General features: G+C 45.0%; 1 pseudogene; it reads right to left on the reverse strand.

Moving 5' to 3' along the window:
* The window catches only part of LOC142483684 (cytochrome P450 2G1-like), a 105,753-nt pseudogene that overhangs the window by 45,414 nt on the left and 40,758 nt on the right, over window positions 1-19,581 (reverse strand).

The raw sequence follows: 19,581 nt of genomic DNA on the forward strand, positions 1-19,581 counted from the left end.
GGATTGATCATCAAGCTGACCGCTCAAGTCATTCCCTCAATTATCCTCCAAGATGATGTACATGAAGAACCGACAGAAACCTCTTTCTGTAACAATACGCTCCTGATGTGATCCAATGACAAATAAATGCTTGTCAGGAGAGGGAAAGACAATTGCGAATGGATATGGAGTGGGTGAGACTCCAAGAGATTGAGGATCCAAACCAAGGGTTAAATCAAGGAAATACCCTCTACGAGGACAAGATACCGTGTTTTCCAAGAATAAAGTTATACATTTCTCACTGAAGATTTTGAAAAGTATAAGAGCAGGGACTGATGAAGTAATATTGCTGAAATGAAGATACTTTTGATATTACTGAAATGGACTGGGGGGGGGGGTTCTTGAGAAGGATTGAATGCAATGTTCTGTTTCCATTTTAACTGATTTGTTATGTCTTTAGTATCCATTTTGTGTGCAAGAAGGGGGTGTGAGTGAGTTTTGCTCACAGTAGATTTACGACTGTGTCTGAAGTAATGCCCACATTCCTGGTGTAAGGTTGTACCTGGTCCCTATAGAGAACTGTTTTAACCAGGTTTTAATGATCTGTAGGATGATTGGTTTAAGAATTAAGGAGTGGTTATTATATTCTGCCTGGTAACCTATTTTGAACAAAGGAATCAAAAATGTATAAAAAAAAGGCTGTTTGGACACTCCCTGGCAGAGTGTCTTATAGACTTTTGAATGTGTATGGTCATACTCTGCAATAAACTTCTCATTATCAAAATTATCCATGTTTGTGAGTTTGCAAACAACGACACTGTGTTCTTACTGCATGTGTAGCTGGAGAGGCCCAGCCAGTAAAGCATATTGTTAACCGCTATTGTGTGTTGTGATTATTTGCTGTATACATATATATGTTCCCATGAGGAGCCATCCCATCTACGCCGGGATCCCCACGGGATGGAGGCGCTGCACATAGCACCCCCAAGCTTCCTATAAGTGGAGGCTCAAGCCTTCTGTGAGCCTGCAGGTTAGCACCATACCGTCCTGTGTATGCAAATCCCCCACAGGTGGAGGGAGAATGAGTGTTACAAATACATCTTACATTTTGACAACTTTGTACCTACAAAAAAACCACTGTGTGTATGCATACACACAAACAAAACCCCATACAGGTTAATACAGTTCTCTGTGATAAAACTGGTGCTGTTTTTTGCCTCCGTCTCTCCCTCCGTGCCACTCATGTCTGTCTCTCGGTGCCACTCATGTCTGTCTCTCGGTGCCCCTCATGTCTGTCTCTGTGCCCCCTCATATTTGTCTCTTTGTCCCCCAATGTCTCTCCCCCTCAGTGCTCACCTCATGCCTGTCTCTCCTTCAGTGCTCTCACATGTCTGTCTCTCCCTCAGTACTCCCTCCATATCTGTTTGTCTTTCCCTCTGTGCCCCATATGTCTATCTGTCTCTCTCAGTGTCTCCCATGCATCAGTCTCCCACCCTCATATCTGTCTCCATCTCTCTATCTCTTTTGTCTGCCTGTCTCCCCCTCTCAGTACCTCTAGTCTGCCTCTCTCTTTGCTCTTGTCTATTCTTCTCCTCTGTCCTGACCTGTGCCTCTGATTGGTCTCCCCTGATTCTGTCCTACCCCATACTCCTCCCTATGGCCCTATCCTTCTTTGTCCCATTTTTCACTTCTGTGTTTGGCTCTTCTAATGAGTCAATGGAATCTGTGGTAGAGTGCGGCACTCCTGAAAGCATGCACCTTGTGCAATAGCACCTGTGCCACTTGCTAAAAGCTGACTATGAGTAGCTTGGTGGTCAGCCCAATATTACATTTTAAGCTCTGCAGGGAAGGTACATTACTCACTGTGACTGCAAAATTCAATGCACAGCACTGCATACACTATCAACACTATATAATTAAAATATTACTTTTAGGAAGACAGCATTAAAAAAACCGAATTATTTCAACTGGAGTTTGCTTTATCATACATGGTTTTTTTATTTTAATTTTTTATTGTCCCAATTTGGCAATCAGAAGAATAACACATTGCCCCTAAGGGGTAGGACAAGGTGTGCAGTGCCTTCTTAAGTTACTTGCCTTGAATTGCTGGGTATCTAAGCAGTAGAAGGAATCCATAAGTCAGAGTTATACTGGTGGTATCGGAAGCAGCAGAGATGATCTGAGCAGTGCTACATAGCAAGTTGGGCATGGTGAATTCTGTGTCAGGATTCTGTTTTTCCTGTTTGAGTGGGAGAAAACAATGGATATCTCTCTCTGCGCATGCGAACGCACACATGGCTCAAAAAAACAACTTGTAGGTTGGAGGTGTTTTGTATAGGTAATGTCTGCCGGTGCTGCAGAATCTCTTCAGAAGCAGAGTTGTCATTAATGATACTTTCTGAAAGTTGTGCCCCCAATTCCTTGCATTGCGCTATTAGGGGGCATGACTTCGGAAAGCAGAGCGGTAAGTGACAGTTCTGTTTATGAAGGTTCCGCAGCAGCCGCCATCTTTAGTGAACCGAAACATTGGATATGATGTTTGTTCATTATAAATCTTTTTGATTGACATTCTTGGAGTACTGAGTCGTTCTTCATACGACCTGGTTTGGGAGAAGTATTTTTTTTAATTTATTTTCATAACATGTGCACATGTAGTCTCTGAACAAATGGAAACAGCACATGGATTCAATAAGTGTGAAAAACTGAATTTACTGTACAAAATAACAACATTTCGGTCCAGTACAAACGGACCATGGTGATAATGAACAAAATGTACAAAAGTTACAGCTGGACACTCATGAAAAACAACGAGAGGAAAAGCCATTTTATTACCCGATAACATAGACAGATCGTCTCTCAATGGTTTATTTGTGTGCAGTGGTTGCTATGCAATCGGCACCTAGGGGCCCTAGCTTTGCTGGCTTTTCCTCTCGTTCTACACTTGTTGAATCTGTGAGCTGCTTCCATTTGTTCAGACCCTTTGAGTGCTCTGGGACGTAGCTACTACATCATGGGTTCTGGTACCCTGGGTGCCTCATTACGTGGGACGTAGCTACTACATCATGGGTTCTGGTACCCTGGGTGCCTCGTTACATAGTAGCTGCGTCCCAAACATTCCTCCTCTTCCGTTCCATCATCAGTGAAGGTGCGATCACATGACCACTTTGGAGAGCGGTCACATGAATGTGTGTGCGAATGGGCACACAATCGGTTAACAAGTGGCACGATTTTTTGGGAGCATCTATTATATACACACATATTTAGATATATATCAACTTAAATCCTTATCTCACTGCCTCAAAGTGGCGGGAAAATGGCAACAGGTGTTCAGGAAGATGTATAGTGGCAATTGTGCAGGTAGGTTTAACTATACTATTGTCACACACCCTTGAAGAAGTCGGCGCAACAGCTGACGAAACGCGCAGGTCTACATCATCCATGTCCAACAGCTGATTGTGGGAGGAGTGCTGAGCAACGTGAGAGGAGTGAGAGTAACATTCAAGTCCATACCAGCTCAACAAAGTGAAAGGCTGCAATTATTTTGCTTGAGGGGCTGAGTCTGGCATCTAGTTTATACACCAGAAGTAACTTTACTTGGTGTTAACCTTTCCTAACGGAAGAATCACAGCTGCTGTGGAGGGGGGCTGATAGGAAGTTAAACAGCGTCTCCAGTGTTACCCGGATCAGCATCACGTGATATCTCCAGCGTGGCATCGTTGGTGTAGCTGACGGAGGATCACGGAGACCCCTTTGGGTCATCGCGGATACACTATCTGGTGAGACCGTTCCTTTACCCCTTGCTGCTTAATTTGCTGACATTTATTATTCCATCTAACAGAAGACACCCCTCAGCTACCAATACTATCTCAATATCCACCTTGATTCTCATACGGCTTTTCTCCACTCCCCAATTGTTGCTATAGTCACTGACTACCATACTAAGTGATATTTCATCTACTACAGCTATCAGTTCCTCATAATAAATCTATTAGACATGTTTTGGATTCACTTCATCATTTTTTCTCCTCCATATGATATCTTTTGAATTGTTTTATTGTCATATATTGTGATACTTTGCATTATTGTATTTGTTTGTATCTGTCTGTCCAGCAACCCAGCCTTTTCTGCTTAATAAATTATCCAGATTTTTGTAGCTATACAGGATTGCGCTTTTTTTCTTCTTTATATATATATATATATATATATATATATAAATACATAGCCGCGGCAGCTTTTATTTTAACACTTCTCAGGGGTGCATTTTCAGAATTCCACCCTCTTCACCGCGTTCATGCCGTATTCATGCTGCATTCATGCCGCCCAGCACCCGCGGTTGATCTGTTTAATAATAATGGTTTGGATTTAATTGGGTGCAATTCTTCGCGTATCCGCCAGGTGGCAGATATCCATGATTTGTAATGAATTCTAATGTGTACATCTCAGTGTACAGTACATGTGCTACAGTAATGTGTCGACTTGCAGGTGCTTAAAAAATACCACAGTGGTCCAATGTGAATTGACCTTAGTACTTAAGAAGTTACAATACTGTATCAATGTAGGCGTTTCATATTAAAAACTCAATGCACAGTGTCTGGTGTCCTATTGTTCAGACAGCTCTGAGATGAGTACACCGCCGCAGTGTGTGTTCAAAAATCCCGAAATAACATACGCTTATTTAATATGGTCCGCAATTAATGCAGCAGACGATAAGATGGCCACAGTTGGTCAAATTTATCAATATTTTATCGAAAATTATGACTTTTACAAATTTTCACCGGATGCTCATGTGTGGAAGCGTGCAATAAGGAAAAAGTTATGTATCGATCCGTGTTTTTTTCGTATTGATCCTGCACCCGGAGTTAGAGGAAGGTATTGGTGTGTTGCGCCAGATTTTTCCAGTATCTTTGATCATGGAGACTTCAAAAGGTGAAATGTCATGGTAAAACCAACTAAAATTCGTCAGTCCCAGGCCAGCAATGGCACAGCGCCGGCGCCAGCTTACAATAACGTTCTGGCGGTCAGTGAAAACCTGGTGACCGGTAACCCTTGCTATCTGTCCCCGCCTGGATACCTGCAGCCTGAGCAAGATTTCAAATACAGATACCAGAAAGCTTGCATGTAAAAAAAAGGTTTCCAGCTGTCACCTGTCAACTACGTGTTGTAACGCTCGGCCTGCCCACAAGCCAGACGAAACCCCGGGACTGAGATGGAAAGGAGTAATACCACACACCTAACAGTAAACGGGGGCACGGCCAGAGTCTGGAAATAGCGTGGATGGTCCTGGTAAACAAAAATAGAAATTATACCGTACTTGACAGCTCCGGCAACGAAGGGTAAAATTCGTAAGCCAATGGTCGTGGATTGGAGAGAGCAGCGTAGTTGAGTGTCCGTAAGCCTGGGCCATAGAGTGGAGAGAGCAGCGTAGTCGATTGTCCGGGAGCCGTGTCCAGGGGTTGTAGAAGTCTTGATGGCAGAAAATGTAGAAAATTCAGCGCTCGTGCTGCAGATGTGTAGCAGATTGGAATTGCAAATCCCCTTGCAGCATGTGCGCGGAGCGTCTCCCCAATAAGCTCCTAAGGCAAGGTGACCCCCAGAGGGGGGCACCTTGGAAGAAAAGAAAAAGAATGCACACAATGCGCACCAGGGATTAATGATGTGAATATTTATTAATTAAAAAGTAACCAAGGGGATCCAACCCCACCTCAGTACATATGAATAAGAGAACCCAGTACAATTAAGGAAAGCCCAACCCTAAGGTTAATGGTTGCTACCCAATTAAACTAAGTCCATCAAACGCATAACACACAGTAGAACAATAAAATAATAAAACGACAGTGTTCAATGTTCAAGATAACTGAATCCTGAAAAACCTATAATAAAGTTAAACAACTGTCTACAAATGGCAGGGGGAGACGGAGACTTACACAAAAGCCCAGAACGGGTGCCGCGGTGAACGTATGAGGATCCAGATCACGCCACCGCAGAGGTCTATCACACCGCCGGGGCCTCCTGCAAACGCCGTCTCAGCCTGTCAAGAACACGCGCAGAATGACCTGTCATGACCTCTGTGCGTTTCGCACAACGTGCTTCGTCAGGAGTTCACGCACAGAGTCACGTACGCGTATTTACATAACCAACAGCCAATAACATGCTTGACTGTGAATTTAAACAGATAGAATACCAAACGTAAGTGTCCTCCCGATTTCTATCTATATTAACATTAGGGCAACACTAATGCCCAAACTTAGCTATAGAATGATGGAAAAAAGAGATAAAAAGAATAAAAAGTAATCGTATATATAAAAACATATCTCAAAATCACATGCAAATCCGATAGATACAGTTATGGACTCAAATGTGGAGCATGCTACATAATACATCTGAAAATATTTAAAAAGTACCAATAAGAACCAAAAAGGAAAAAAAAAAAAATGAAGTAACATATTCAATGAACTTGCCGAGTGGTTAATAAACTGTTACACACATGTATTATTTCAGTAACGGTGCAAGTTCAATTAACTCATTGAATCCAGTGGGGTACCTTGTTTGGAATGTGTAAATACAATATTGTTCTCGCTTTAATAGGAGAAGATCTCTATTACCTTGTCTAATATTGGATGGTACACATTCCAATCCCTTGAATCTAATGCAAGAAGGGTCATTATGATGAACATCATTAAAATGCTTTAGTAAAGGAGTAAGAGGCATACCTTTTGCTAGAGTTTTTGGTATATTTCTCACATTACGTAAATGTTCTAACATACGCATTTTAAATGGTCTCTTAGGCTTACCAATGTACCGCGTCAGAGGAGGCAGAGTCTGAGGCCCGGCGCCAACTAATGGCGACCTGGGTCCGCGCGAGCCCGTAGGGGTGACGCGCTCGACCGGGATGTGCGGGGGTAGCCACCAGTGGCGAGGGACGCTACCAGGGAGCCCGGACGGCCTGTAATAAGGAGGCACTGGAAGCGGGTATACCCGCAGCGCGGATCCTTACAGTACCCCCCCCCCCCCTCGAGGGTCGGACTCCGGATGAACCAACCAAGGTTTGAGAGGAAGTTTTTGATGAAAACGTTTAAGTAGCGATGGAGCATGAACATCCGCATGAGAAACCTAAGAACGATCCTGAGGTCCACATCCCTTCCAGTGGACCAAAAATTGGAGTTTGCCCCTGGAGATGCGAGAGTCAAAGATAGACTGGATTTCAAACTCCTGTTGTCCAGGTACAATGGGGAGAGGAGGCCGAAGAGAGGGATGAGAGAACCGTTTGTCTTGGATAAATGGTTTCAAGAGAGAAACATGGAAGATGGGTGAAATATTCAGAGAGGGAGGCAGTCGAAGTTGATAGGTCACAGGATTAATTTGTCCCAGAATAGAGAAAGGTCCCAGGAACCTGGGAGACAATTTAGGGGTTGGGGCCTTCAATTTGATATTTTTAGAAGAAAGCCAGACCTTCTCTCCAGGAATGAACTTATGACCCTCCTGACGAAGCCTATCTGCTTGTTTTTTCTGCCTTAGCACGGATTTTTGAAGAACTGCTTGAATCCTCTTCCATGACTCCTGTAAGGAAGATACCCTCTCAACGCCTGCTGGAACTCCGGACCTGGAAGAACGCATGGGAAGACGAGTAGGGTGAAATCCGTAGTTTACAATAAACGATGATTCTTGAGTAGACTCGTTTTTGAGAGAGTTGATCGCGAATTCTGCCCAAGGAAGTAACTCAGCCCAATTATCCTGAGAGTCCGAAGAAAAACAACGCAAATACTGTTCAAGGGACTGGTTCATACGTTCAGTCTGCCCATTTGTTTGGGGGTGGTAGCCTGAGGAAAAAAGAAGGGTATTGCCCAACCTCTGGGAAAATGCACGCCAGAATTTAGAAACAAATCGAGTACCCCGATCTGAGACAATGGACCACGGGACACCATGAATGCGGAACATTTCCTTTACAAAAATGTCGTTCAAAGTACTGGAATTGGGTAGACCCTTGAGGGGACAAAAATGAGCTTGCTTGGAGAATCTGTCGACAATTACAATAATGGTAGTCATACCATTAGACGGGGGAAGATCCACAATGAAGTCCATAGAAATGTGACTCCAAGGACGGTCCGGAACCGGGAGAGGTTGTAGAAGACCGGAAGGTTTTTGACGGACAGACTTATTTTGTGCACAGACTGGGCACGAAGAAATGAAGGCTCTGATGTTCTTTGACATGTTGGGCCACCAGAAGGTTCGACAAATCAAATCCTTGGTCTTCTTAAACCCGGGATGGACAGCAGATCTGGAGGAATGGCCCCATTCCAAACATTTGAGATGAAAATGTGGAGCTGCGTAAAGACGACCATTGGGGACTTCCAGCCATTTAGGAACCTGTGTTTGAGATTCCAGAATCTTATCTAAAATGTCAAAGGAAGCGGCAGAGATAAACAATTGGGGGGGGGAAATATTCTCCGGGATATCTTGTGACTTTTCCTCAGTGATAAACTGGCGGGACAATGCATCTGCCTTGATATTCTTTGTCCCAGAAATATAAGAGATGGTGAAGTAAAACCTTGAAAAGAACAGCGCCCAACGAGCTTGACGAGGGCCAAGGCGACAAGAACCTTCAATGTAAGAAAGATTTTTGTTGTCCGTCAGGATCTAAATGGGTTCCCTTGGTTCCTTCCAGGAGATGTCTCCACTCTTGTAAAGCCATCTTGATGGCTAACAATTCCCTATTCCCCACGTCGTAATTTCTTTCTGCAGAAGAATTTTTTTTAGAAAAAAACCCACAGGGGTGTATTTGTCTTCGGGGGTGGTCCTTTGAGAGAGAACCGCGCCAGCTACTACGTCGGAAGCGTCAACTTCCAAAGTAAAGGGGAGGGTGGGGACGAGATGTCGCAGAATAGGAGCAGAGACAAAGACTTTTTTAAGAGATTCAAAGGCCCGAGTGACCTCCAAGGGCCATGAGGATGGATTGGACCCTTTCTTGGTAAGGGCCGTAATGGGTGCCACCAAGGTAGAAAAGCCAGCAATAAATTTCCTGTAATCGTTTGTGAAGCGGAGGAAGCGCTGAATCGCTTTTAAGGAGTTAGGTTGAGGTCATTCGAGTACGGAATTGAGCTTCTCTGGATCCATGGTGAAGCCTTGATCTGGGACAATGTATCCCAGGAAGGTAGTGGAGGATTGGTGAAAGACACACTCTCCATCTTGGCATAGAGCTTGTTGGCCAGTAAGCGAGAGAGCACCATCTTGGTATGACGAATGTGTTCTTCGAGGGTTTTTGAAAAAATAAGTATATCATCCAAGTAGATAATCACAAAAGAGTTCAATAGGTCACGAAAAACCTCATTCATAAAGTCTTGGAAGACTGCAGGGGCATTGCAAAACCCGAACGGCATCACAAGGTACTCATAATGACCGCTGCGTGTGTTGAACGCGGTCTTCCACTCGTCTCCACTGCGGATGCGAATCAGGTTGTATGCTCCTCCTTTGGTGATGGTCAGGGTAGCCTTCAGTTTCCTGTGCTGCTTTGCGGAGACACACTGGGTAATAAGATGTTCCTGCAGCACTTGTACTTCTTTAGCATCCTGCAGATTTTCTTCCTGCAGAGTTTGCTGCTTCTCTTCGGCATTCTGGAGGTGCGTACGCAGACCTTGCAGTTGGTTCTGCAGTCGGTGCTCTGCTTCAAACTTCTCATCTTCCAAAAGTTTCTTTATTTTTTCAAGCTTGTGCAGCTTTTCATTCTTTTTATTGACGTGGTCTGTCAAATCAGAATTTTCTTCTTCGAGTCTTAAATTTTCTCTTTTTACAGGCTATGTAATATTCAGGGCCTCCTTGTAGTCCTCCTTCCATTTATGCACTTCTGCTTTGAGAATCCTGGTCTCCTGGCTTGAGTCTTCCATCTCTAGGTTGAGGATCTGAAGCTTCTACTGAGAGACTTTGAGATCCATATTAAGACTGAGGATAGTTTTTTGAGAGATGTCCAGCTCCTCAGCGAGACTATGAAGTTCCTTTCTAGAGACTTCCAGTTCTGTGCGGCAACTGCTGATCTCTTGGTGTGAGGCATCCAGTGCTATGTGGAGAGTATGAACCTCCTTCTGGGATACGTCCACCTCTGTCCGGACACTGTTGACCTCCTGGTGTGAAGCATTCAGTTCTATGCGGAGTGTGTGAACCTCATTCTGAGAGACTTCCACCTCTCTATGGCACTTGCGAATCTCTTGCTGAAAGACTAATCTCCTTCAGTTCCTCCTCATACTTCTGCTTCAGATTAGCAATCATTCGGTCAGACTTGCTGTTTTTCCACCATGGCGGTATTAGTACCGTTTGCAGTATCTAGCTCAGTCTTGAGATTGTCCAATTCGGTCCTGGCCAAAGAGTAAAGTTTGAGCACATTCTTCTGTACCTCAACATTATTTTTCTGTAGCTCGCGTAAATCATCTTTCTTCAGTTTCAATTGTTCACGGAGCATATCACAGTCATGCTTGGCAGTTTGCTGGACAGCTTCAGGGCTGGTCAAGGGATTGCCACTCACTGGTTCCGGCTCCACTTCCTTGGTATGGTTGGTTCAGGGTTCCTCACTGTTGGCACCGGACAGACACTTCTTTGGGGTACCCGACACCTGCCTTGGGCCCTCTGGATATTTGGTCATTGGCAGGACAAATTCTCAATTTTCTCTAGGCTGCAGGGCATCTCGGACCCCCTTTTTCTACATTGTATCTGCATACGTGTCTGTTCCTTCCACGGTAAGTGAAGACCCTTTTTTTCTTTTTCCACCTTTTTGTTTTGGACGACTCCGTCCCACCAGGGATACTGGGGTCTCCATCTTTATTTGAAACTTCAGCAGCTTCACTGTATCCACCATATTTACCTTGCAGTTTCGTGAGGTGGCGTAAATTTTCAGAGATCTGCTGCTCCCACTCTTGCTCCTGCCGATCACATTTGTCATCATAGAGAGTGGACTTTTCGTTATGTACCGAGTTCAGACACCCCCACCATTCTTGGGGTGTTTTGTGGGTGTGACTCAGTTTGGGTTCCCCATAAGAGATGTCTTCCTCCTTATCAGACTGGAAGGGCCACTCTCCTGTGGGGTAGGGTTCATTACAGGAACGCCAGATCTTGTCCTCCATTTTGGGGCTATCAAGTGTATTTTTCTTCCTGACCTCAGGAGGTGCTATTGCAGCTGTTGTCACTGTATTCGCTAGAAACCCAAATTGTGGTAGTCCTACAGGTGGGCGGACTTTGCTTGTAGAGTTCGTAGCTCTCACAGGCATCTCTGTAGCATTTTTCTTTTTCTTCTTTACTTTGGTATGTGTTACAACATCAGCAGTGCTGTGCACACATTTTTTCTCCTCAGTGATATTGGATGTGCACTTGCTAAGTAAAACTTCTGCATCTTCCTTGGGTCCACAGCGCGCTGCAGTTCCTTGGCTTGTTGAAAACAATAGTCCTCTGGCTGCAGCCCTTTTTCTGGGGTCACGTAGGGGCCATCCTCATTGTCTGAATAAGGCCTGAAGGGACATTGCTCGTGTGGCTGGGCTCTTTACAACAGGAACACATTTTCTTCCCCATTCTTGCAGAGTCTGTATTTGACTTCAGCTGGGTGGCCATTTAAATTCCCAGGGTCTTTTTTTCTTTTCTTTTTTTCTTTTACCAGTGGTGGGGTAGATTCTGGTCACAGCATCAGTCCCTTGTATGGGTGGGTCTCCCAGTCCAACTGTGGCATTGTGGCTTTCTTCAGTGTAGTGTAGTGTGATTCTTTGGTTTTGTTGCTCAGGCTGTTTGCAGGAACTGTATGCAGGCAAAAGCACAAACATTTTCACAGGCAGTCTCCGGGGCCCCTTTGAACTTCAAGGGCCACCTCTCATCCCAACTTCTGACACCATATGTAAGAGATGTATGCAGAGGTACGCAATGGAAACCGTTTAAAGTGAAACTTAAATTGGGCTTTATAGTGCCTGTCCCTTTAACACAGCCAAATTCTTTCAAAATAAGTAAAAGAAAACCTACTCCACTTTGGAGACTATCTACACATGAAGTCCAGCCCTCTTTAACTGGGTGGTTAGCTAAGCTATTTACTAGCCCAAATATATATACAGATATATAACAGTCCCATCAGAAAGTCTTATCTGTTTCTTGTAGCTGTAGGGGAAGGCCGCTCTGCTCTCCTGGGTCAGCACCCTTGTGTGCTAAGGCAATGTCTGTCCAGGTATAGAGGTCTGGTCCCCTTTGTCTTGCTGTCAGCCTGCAGTCTCTTTGCAGCTCAAGACATCTGTTCTTCCTGGGTCCCCAATTATGAGACTAAGGAATCCTCTCCCTGTGTCTCACATGACACTATTTCACAGAGCTGTGATTAGGCAGGTGGAGTTGGTTGATTGCACACCAGCAATTAACCAGCACACTGCTGGACTAGAGGCAAGATCTGAACAGGGATAAGTCCCTGTTACATGGTCCTACTGTAGGTCTTCCCTGGTTGCGGCACCACAACCCCAAGATCGATTGGACAAGCAGTCAAGTGACAGCCTGGGGACAACATTGCCATGGATCTTGTCTTCCGGTATCTCGCACCATCTCCGAGGTTCGGCTACCCACAGAGACTTTCTCATCGTGCCTTCCAGGTCCCTACCAGGACTTTGCTGATGTATTCGACAAAAAGCAGGCAAAAGAGTTACCACCATACCAACCTTATGATTGTGCCATCGATCTGCTCCCAGGAGCCATCCCTCCTTGAGGTTGCACTTACCCCCTTTCAGAATCAGAAACCAGGGCAATGTGGGAATACATTTTGGGGAACCTCCAGCGAGGGTTTATTTGCAAATCAAGTTCCCCCGCTGTTGCGGGTTTCTTCTTCATTTCCCCAAAGACGCTTCTCTCAAGCCATGTATTGATTTATAGAGGCCTAAATAAAATCACTGTAAAATAATCGGTATCCTCTTCCCCTCATCCCTGAACTTTTCGACCGCTTATACCAGGCTATGATCTTCAACCTGTATCTTTGAGGAGCTTACAATTTAATTAGGATCAGAGAAGGTGATGAGTGGAAGACAGCCTTTAATACCAGTAACGGCCACTACGAATACTTGGTCATGCCATTCGGGTTATACAACTGGCCGTATTTCAACATTTCATCAATGAGATTTTCCAGGATCTACTTGGTATATCTGGACAATATCCTTATTTTTTCCAGTTTCTTTGTCCGAACATTGGGCACAAGTTAGACAGGTTCTCCAAAGACTTTGGGCTCACTCCTTTTTTGCCAAGCTGGAGAAGTATCAGTTTCAACAGAAGAAAAATTCCTTCCTTGGATACTTCATCTCTTCCCTTGGATTTGAGTTGAATCGTGCAAAAGTATCGGCAGTGCTGGATTGGCCCCTACCGACAGGCCTGAAACCAACTCAACAATTTCTTGGGTTTGCCAACTACTACCGGCGTTTCATCAGGAACTTCTCCAAGGTAGTTGCACCTATTACAACTCTTACTAAGAAAGGGGCGAATCCCAAGATATGGCGCTCTGAGGCTCTTCTGGCTTTCGAGAAACTCAAGTCCGCCTTTTCTTCCTCACCTGTACTGATCCATCCAGATCCTACGAAACGCTTCATGCTTGAAGTGGACGCATCTGATATGGTAGCCGGAGCTGCTCTTTCTCAAAAGAAGGATTTTCATGGGTAACTCCACCCCCATGCCTTCTTTTCTAAAAAAAAATTCTCTGCCGCAGGAAGGAATTATGATGTTGGAAATCGGGAACTACTGGCTATGAAAATGGCTCTAGAAGAATAGACACATTTACTTGAGGGGACAACTTCTCCCATAACAATTCTGACGGACCACAAAAATATCGAATACTTTGAAGGAGCAAAGAGACTCAGGACGCGTCCGGCGAGGTGGGCTCTCTTCTTCACTCGGTTCAACATTGTGATCTCTTATTGTCCAGGATCTAAAAGCAGGGGACCATCAATCCATCTTCTCAGATCATCTCTACAGTTATATCTTCACTTCTGCAACAGATTTCACTGGCTCAGGCAGAGGATCCCAGTCAACGTCCACTCGTTCGTCCAAACTATTTGTCCCCCCCTCAATTTCGAAGTGAGGCGTTGCAATGGGTTCATAACTCCAATATGTCTGGTTACCCGGGAGTCAGGAAGACGTGATTTCCTTGAATGGATCATTTGGTGGCCACAGATCCACAAAGACGTGAAGGAGTTTTTGGTAGCTTGCGTTGTATGCACACAGACTAAGGCCATACAGCCTTCGCCCGCGCAGAGACGTGAGAAGGCTGTGATGTCACCTGCATGAAGCGGGTACATTTTGTGTCCATGGTAGACGCGCCATGGGGGGCATGCTTAGGGGCGTCACGGAGCTGGTTCACCCTCATTGGGCGAACCGCTCACGTGACCTACCTGTCACGCCAAGAAATCAGTTTTAACTAATTTCTTGCGCATTGCGTTCCCCCTCCTGCTAGCGCCCGCGCGCATCTACCCGGTCTATGGGCATGATCAATGCCTTTAGTCAATGTTATCATTTCCCCCCAATGTGACCAATAAGGAATAGAAAATAGCACACAATCAATTCCAACCCGTTTCATAGCTGTTGCTACTTCATCAGTTTGCTGATGAGCTACGAAACACATTGGAATACATTGTGTATTATTTTCTATTCCTTATTGGTCATCTTGACCATTTTCTAAGCTACATTTCTATCACTTTATTATAGCTGGTTAGCAATATCAGGTATCAATTGCCTTTTTGGCTGCCGGCTGACCAAGCAACGCTGCTGCCTTGAGCTATTCTATATCAGCTGTTGTGGAAGTGCAGGCAATTTTGTCCACACACCTCCATGCTCAGCTGACGGAGACGTGTAGATCTCACTGCGGAGGACAGGAAGCGGGTGCATTTCCTACCGGAGCTGATCTTCATCTGCCACGCTGTGAGTGCCTTCCCCGACGGAGTGATCGTGAGTGTGGGTCATGTGAGGCTGAACTTGCGCCTCTTTCCTCCAAATTTAACGGAACTGTTCATAACACTCAGCTATGCCATCTATATATGTGTGGACATATAATCCTCCGCTAAAGCTTGGCATTCTTCTCCAGAAACCTTAATCCATCTGGTGGTGTCTATGGGAGTCTGGTAACAATGTATCACTGCCATTTCCACTTGTAGCACTTGCCTATGTGCTGTTTTATTACCGTAAATTCCGGACTATAAGCCGCACCTGTATATAAGCTGCACACATTGAATTTTAGAAAAAAAATTATATTGCACATAAATAAGCCGCACCTGAATATAAGCCGCACCTGAATATAAGCCGCACCTGAATATAAGCAGCACCTGAATATAAGCCGCACCTGAATATAAGCCACACCTGAATATAAGCCGCACCTGCACCTCACATCACTCTCCCCCCCTGCACCTCACATCAACCCCCCCTGCACTTCACATCAACCCCCCAGCACCTCACATTAACCCCTCCTGCACCACACATCAACCCCCCCTGCACCTCACATCAAGCCCCCAGCACCTCATATTAACCCCTGAGCACCCCACATCAACCCCCCAGCACCTCACATTAACCCCCAGAACATCACATCAACCCCCCCTGCACTTCACATCAACCCCCCAGCACCTCACATTAACCCCCCTGCTCCACACATCAACCCCCCCTGCACCACACAAAAAGCCCCCCAGCACCTCACATTAACCCCCAGCACCTCACATTAACCCCCCCCTGCACCACACATCAAGCCCCCCAGCACCTCACATTAACCCCTGAGCAAATACCTCTGCCGTCCAAGCAGGAGTGCACCCACGCTCTAGCAAGCAGCAGACAGGAAGTGCCTCAATGCTAGAGCGTGCTGCTACTCTGCGAGGGGGAGAGCAGGCTCGCGGGGGATGGAAAATTCATATATAAGCCGCACCTGAATATAAGCCGCGAGGTTCAAAGTGGGGGGAAAAAGTAGCGGCTTATAGTCCGGAAATTACGGTATGTGTTTATTTTATAGCATTGTAAGAGATGTGTGCAAAGGTAAGCAAAGGAGACCGTTTTTAAGGTGAAGTTAAAATAAGGCTTTATTGCGCCTGTCCCTTCAATACAGCAAAACATATGAAAACAACAAACGCCTATCCCTGTTTAAGGGCTAACTTACTTCCCCAGTCCCTTTCTCCAGGGCTGGAGGGATAATCCCATTACCACCCTATTCCCCAAAGTCTCAAGAGAGATACCTTAAAGCAGGTGGCCCTTCATGTCAGTCTCTGGTAGGTTCCTGGGTCCCCTGTGTCCAGGAATATGGGTCTTTGGGTGTCTGGATCTCAGCAGAGCCTTTCTGCTCAAGACCTCTTTCCTCTTGTCAGCACCCTTGTGTACTGAGGAAAATCTCCCCCCTGTTTCTGGGAACAGGCTTTTTCACAGAGCTGTGATAAGGCAGGTGGAATGGTTGATTGCAGGTGTGCAATTAACCAGCACACTGCTGGATTAGAGGCAAGCCTGTTAACAGGGATAAGACCCTGTCACAAGCATACTAAATAATCTTTTTTGAAGTTTGCGCCCTGGTATATTCCTTACATTGTATTGTATACTTTATTTCTGTACATCATACAAACATCATATAAATAAGTTTAAAATAGCATACATTTCACTTCTGTATTTTTATAATGTGTGTTGGATAAAAGAATCATATCAATAATTATAATATAGTCATTTGTATACAGTAAACAAGATACAGCTCAACCTCGTTATAGCGCGATCCGCTATAACGCGGATCCACTTATAACGCGGTTTGAGCATGGACCCCGAATTTAAAAAAAAAAAAGTTTTAATTTTTTTTCTTGCACACTGCACCAGCACACACTGCACACACTGCACACACACAGGACACTGCACACACAGCACACTGCACACACTCACTGCACACACTCACAGCATACACTCACTGCACACTGCATTCACTCACAGCATACACTCACTGAACATTGCACACACACCACACAACACCACACACACAGCCACCCCTCCCTTCCTTTGGTGTCACAGCCCACCTTTGGGTGCATCGTGGGGCTGCTGGGTGGGGGGAGGAACGTTGCAAGGCTGGTAAATAGGCGCAAAGCAGGGGGGGTAAGTGCTGCTGGGGGGGGGCACCTGCCGCTGCGATGCTGGGCTCAGGGAGAGCCCCCCCTCTCCCTGCCTGTACCTCTGTTGCTGTGGGGGGGATTGAATGGAGCTGATCCCTGGCCTGGACCTCAGAAACAGCTGACATCCCAGCAAAGACTGCGTGAGCTCTCCTCCCACTCGCAGCTTCTCTGCACAGATCAACTGTTGCAGATGCTGGGTAAGTGCTGATGTGGGGGGTGCTGCTGTTGTACTGCTGTGGTGGGGGGGTGCTGCTGTGGTTTTGGGGGGATGCGTGGTGCTATTCGTGCTGCTGTGGGGGGGGAGGAAATTCTGCTGTCGTTGCTGCTGTGGGGGAGGGGGTTGCTGCTGTGGGGGGTGCTGCTGTGGGGGGGTCTGCCGCTGCGACGCTGGGCTCAGGGAGAGCCCCCTCTCCCTGCCTGTATGTCTGCTGCTGTGGGGGAAGATTGAAAGGAGCTGATCCCTGGCCGGGAACTCAGAAACAGCTGACATCCTGTGAGCTCTCCTCCTCCTCGCAGGTACTCTGCACAGATCAACTGCTGCAGATGCTGGGTATGGTTAAGTGCTGCTGGGACGGGGGGTAGGGGCCTGCCACTGTGACGCAGGGCTCTGGGAGAGTTATCTCAGCTCTTCCCCTTCGGCAGCGCGGAGTCCCTGATCACGGCGGCCATTTTTAAAAAAAATTAGCGCAACCCCAATTATAACGCGGTCTGATCGGGTGGCCCCCGAGGACCACATTATAATGGGGTTCAGCTATATATTAACAACTGTACTACAATATAGTATTTATTTGTGTACTGTATACTGTATAAAGCATAATACAATTAAATTGAATATCAGTAGTGTGCATTTGTATACTATAGTTTGGTAAGGCACATTTAATAAAAGCATCAAATAAATAATTACAGTATAATACAGAATTAATTGGTATACTTTGCACAGAACACCACACAAATAACTATAATACAGTAATCATTTGTACACTGTCTTTTTGGGAAGCACTTTGAGGGGGAAAATGCATTATATAAATCAGGGGAGGCCAGCTCTAGTCCTCAAGGGCTACCAACAGGGCAGGTTTTTAGGATATCCCTGCTTCAGAAAAGGTAGCTTTATCACAATGATTGAGTCACTGATTGAGGCCCCTGTGCTGAAGCAGAGATATCCTTAATTAAAATCTGACCAGTTGGGGTCCTTGAGGACTGGAGTTGGCCACCCCTGATATAAATAATTATAATTTTACAAGTCAAATATAATCTAGGTTACAATACCTTGTCCATTTTAATGAGGAATGTGTCAATGTAATGCCTAGGGCTGCTTGGGTCCAGCGTCCGTCTGCTCATCTCCACTCTCTTTTCTATTATTGCTAAGAGGATCTCTAAGTTACGGAATATTTGGTGATGTTTACCGGGAAGATGCTTCATGAGACCTGGGAGCATTTCATACAGCTATGAAGAATAACATGGAAATACAGGGTCAAGCTTCTAAAGTACAACAACTGCACATCGCTGTGCTATGTATCTGCTTCTCATAGGAACCTTCATTAAAGGATCAGGTGACTAAAGGCACAATTCCTCCCAGGACCGATATGGAGCAATGGCAGTGACATGTTTAGACTGTCAAATTCCTTACAAAAGGTTGTTTTCCCTTCGGCTACGTGGGACTGCACCTAGAACATATCTATGTAGTTGTCTTCCTTTAAAAAGAACAAATTCCTTCCTCAATGAAAATGTTCACTTATTTTCATCTTCCGAAGAAATTAATTAAATTAATATTTTCTAGAATTATAGTATAGATACAGTAGGTACATTTAAGAAATAATTGTCAAAGTAATTAACACATGTACTACTGTATTGATGCGGGGAGATGTCTGATTAATCAGGATGAAACATTTGCAGAGTTTTGATGCAGGGAGACTTTTGATTGATCAGGATAAAACATAAGCAGCATATTGATCCAGAAATGTGATTAATCAGGGTACCACATAGACAGAGCATTAATTATTTTATTTCTTTATATTCCTCCGGATTAGAATTTAACGTAACTTGAACTGGATGGTCATGGATGTTTTTGCAACCTAATTACTATGTTTTTATGTTATCACTATCACAGTATAAATATCTCATCCCCATTAAGAACTGTGATTAACAAACTTTTTACATTTGAGGCACATTTTCTGTTGGTTAATTGCCAACAAGCTAATATATATAGTACATTACAATTCTGCCCCCACAAAATAGCACTTACCTGCCCCCAGGCAGAGCTTATGAGCTCAAATGACTCATGAATCACATGTACCATAGACAGTAGCTCCTTGTTGTCATATTCAAAGCGGTCACCGAACATGATAGAGCTCATGATGTTACAAGAGGCAAGGCTGAGATGAACACTTGGGTTGAACATTGTCCCTGGAAGAGATGCAGAGGATTAATCCAATACCAGTGCTTCAAAACCCTATTTTTAAAAGTAGCTATATTTTTATCATGTATATCGCCGTGCTCATGATGTAGG

Source organism: Ascaphus truei, unplaced genomic scaffold (genome assembly GCF_040206685.1).
Source record: "Ascaphus truei isolate aAscTru1 unplaced genomic scaffold, aAscTru1.hap1 HAP1_SCAFFOLD_356, whole genome shotgun sequence".
Lineage (NCBI taxonomy): Eukaryota > Metazoa > Chordata > Amphibia > Anura > Ascaphidae > Ascaphus > Ascaphus truei.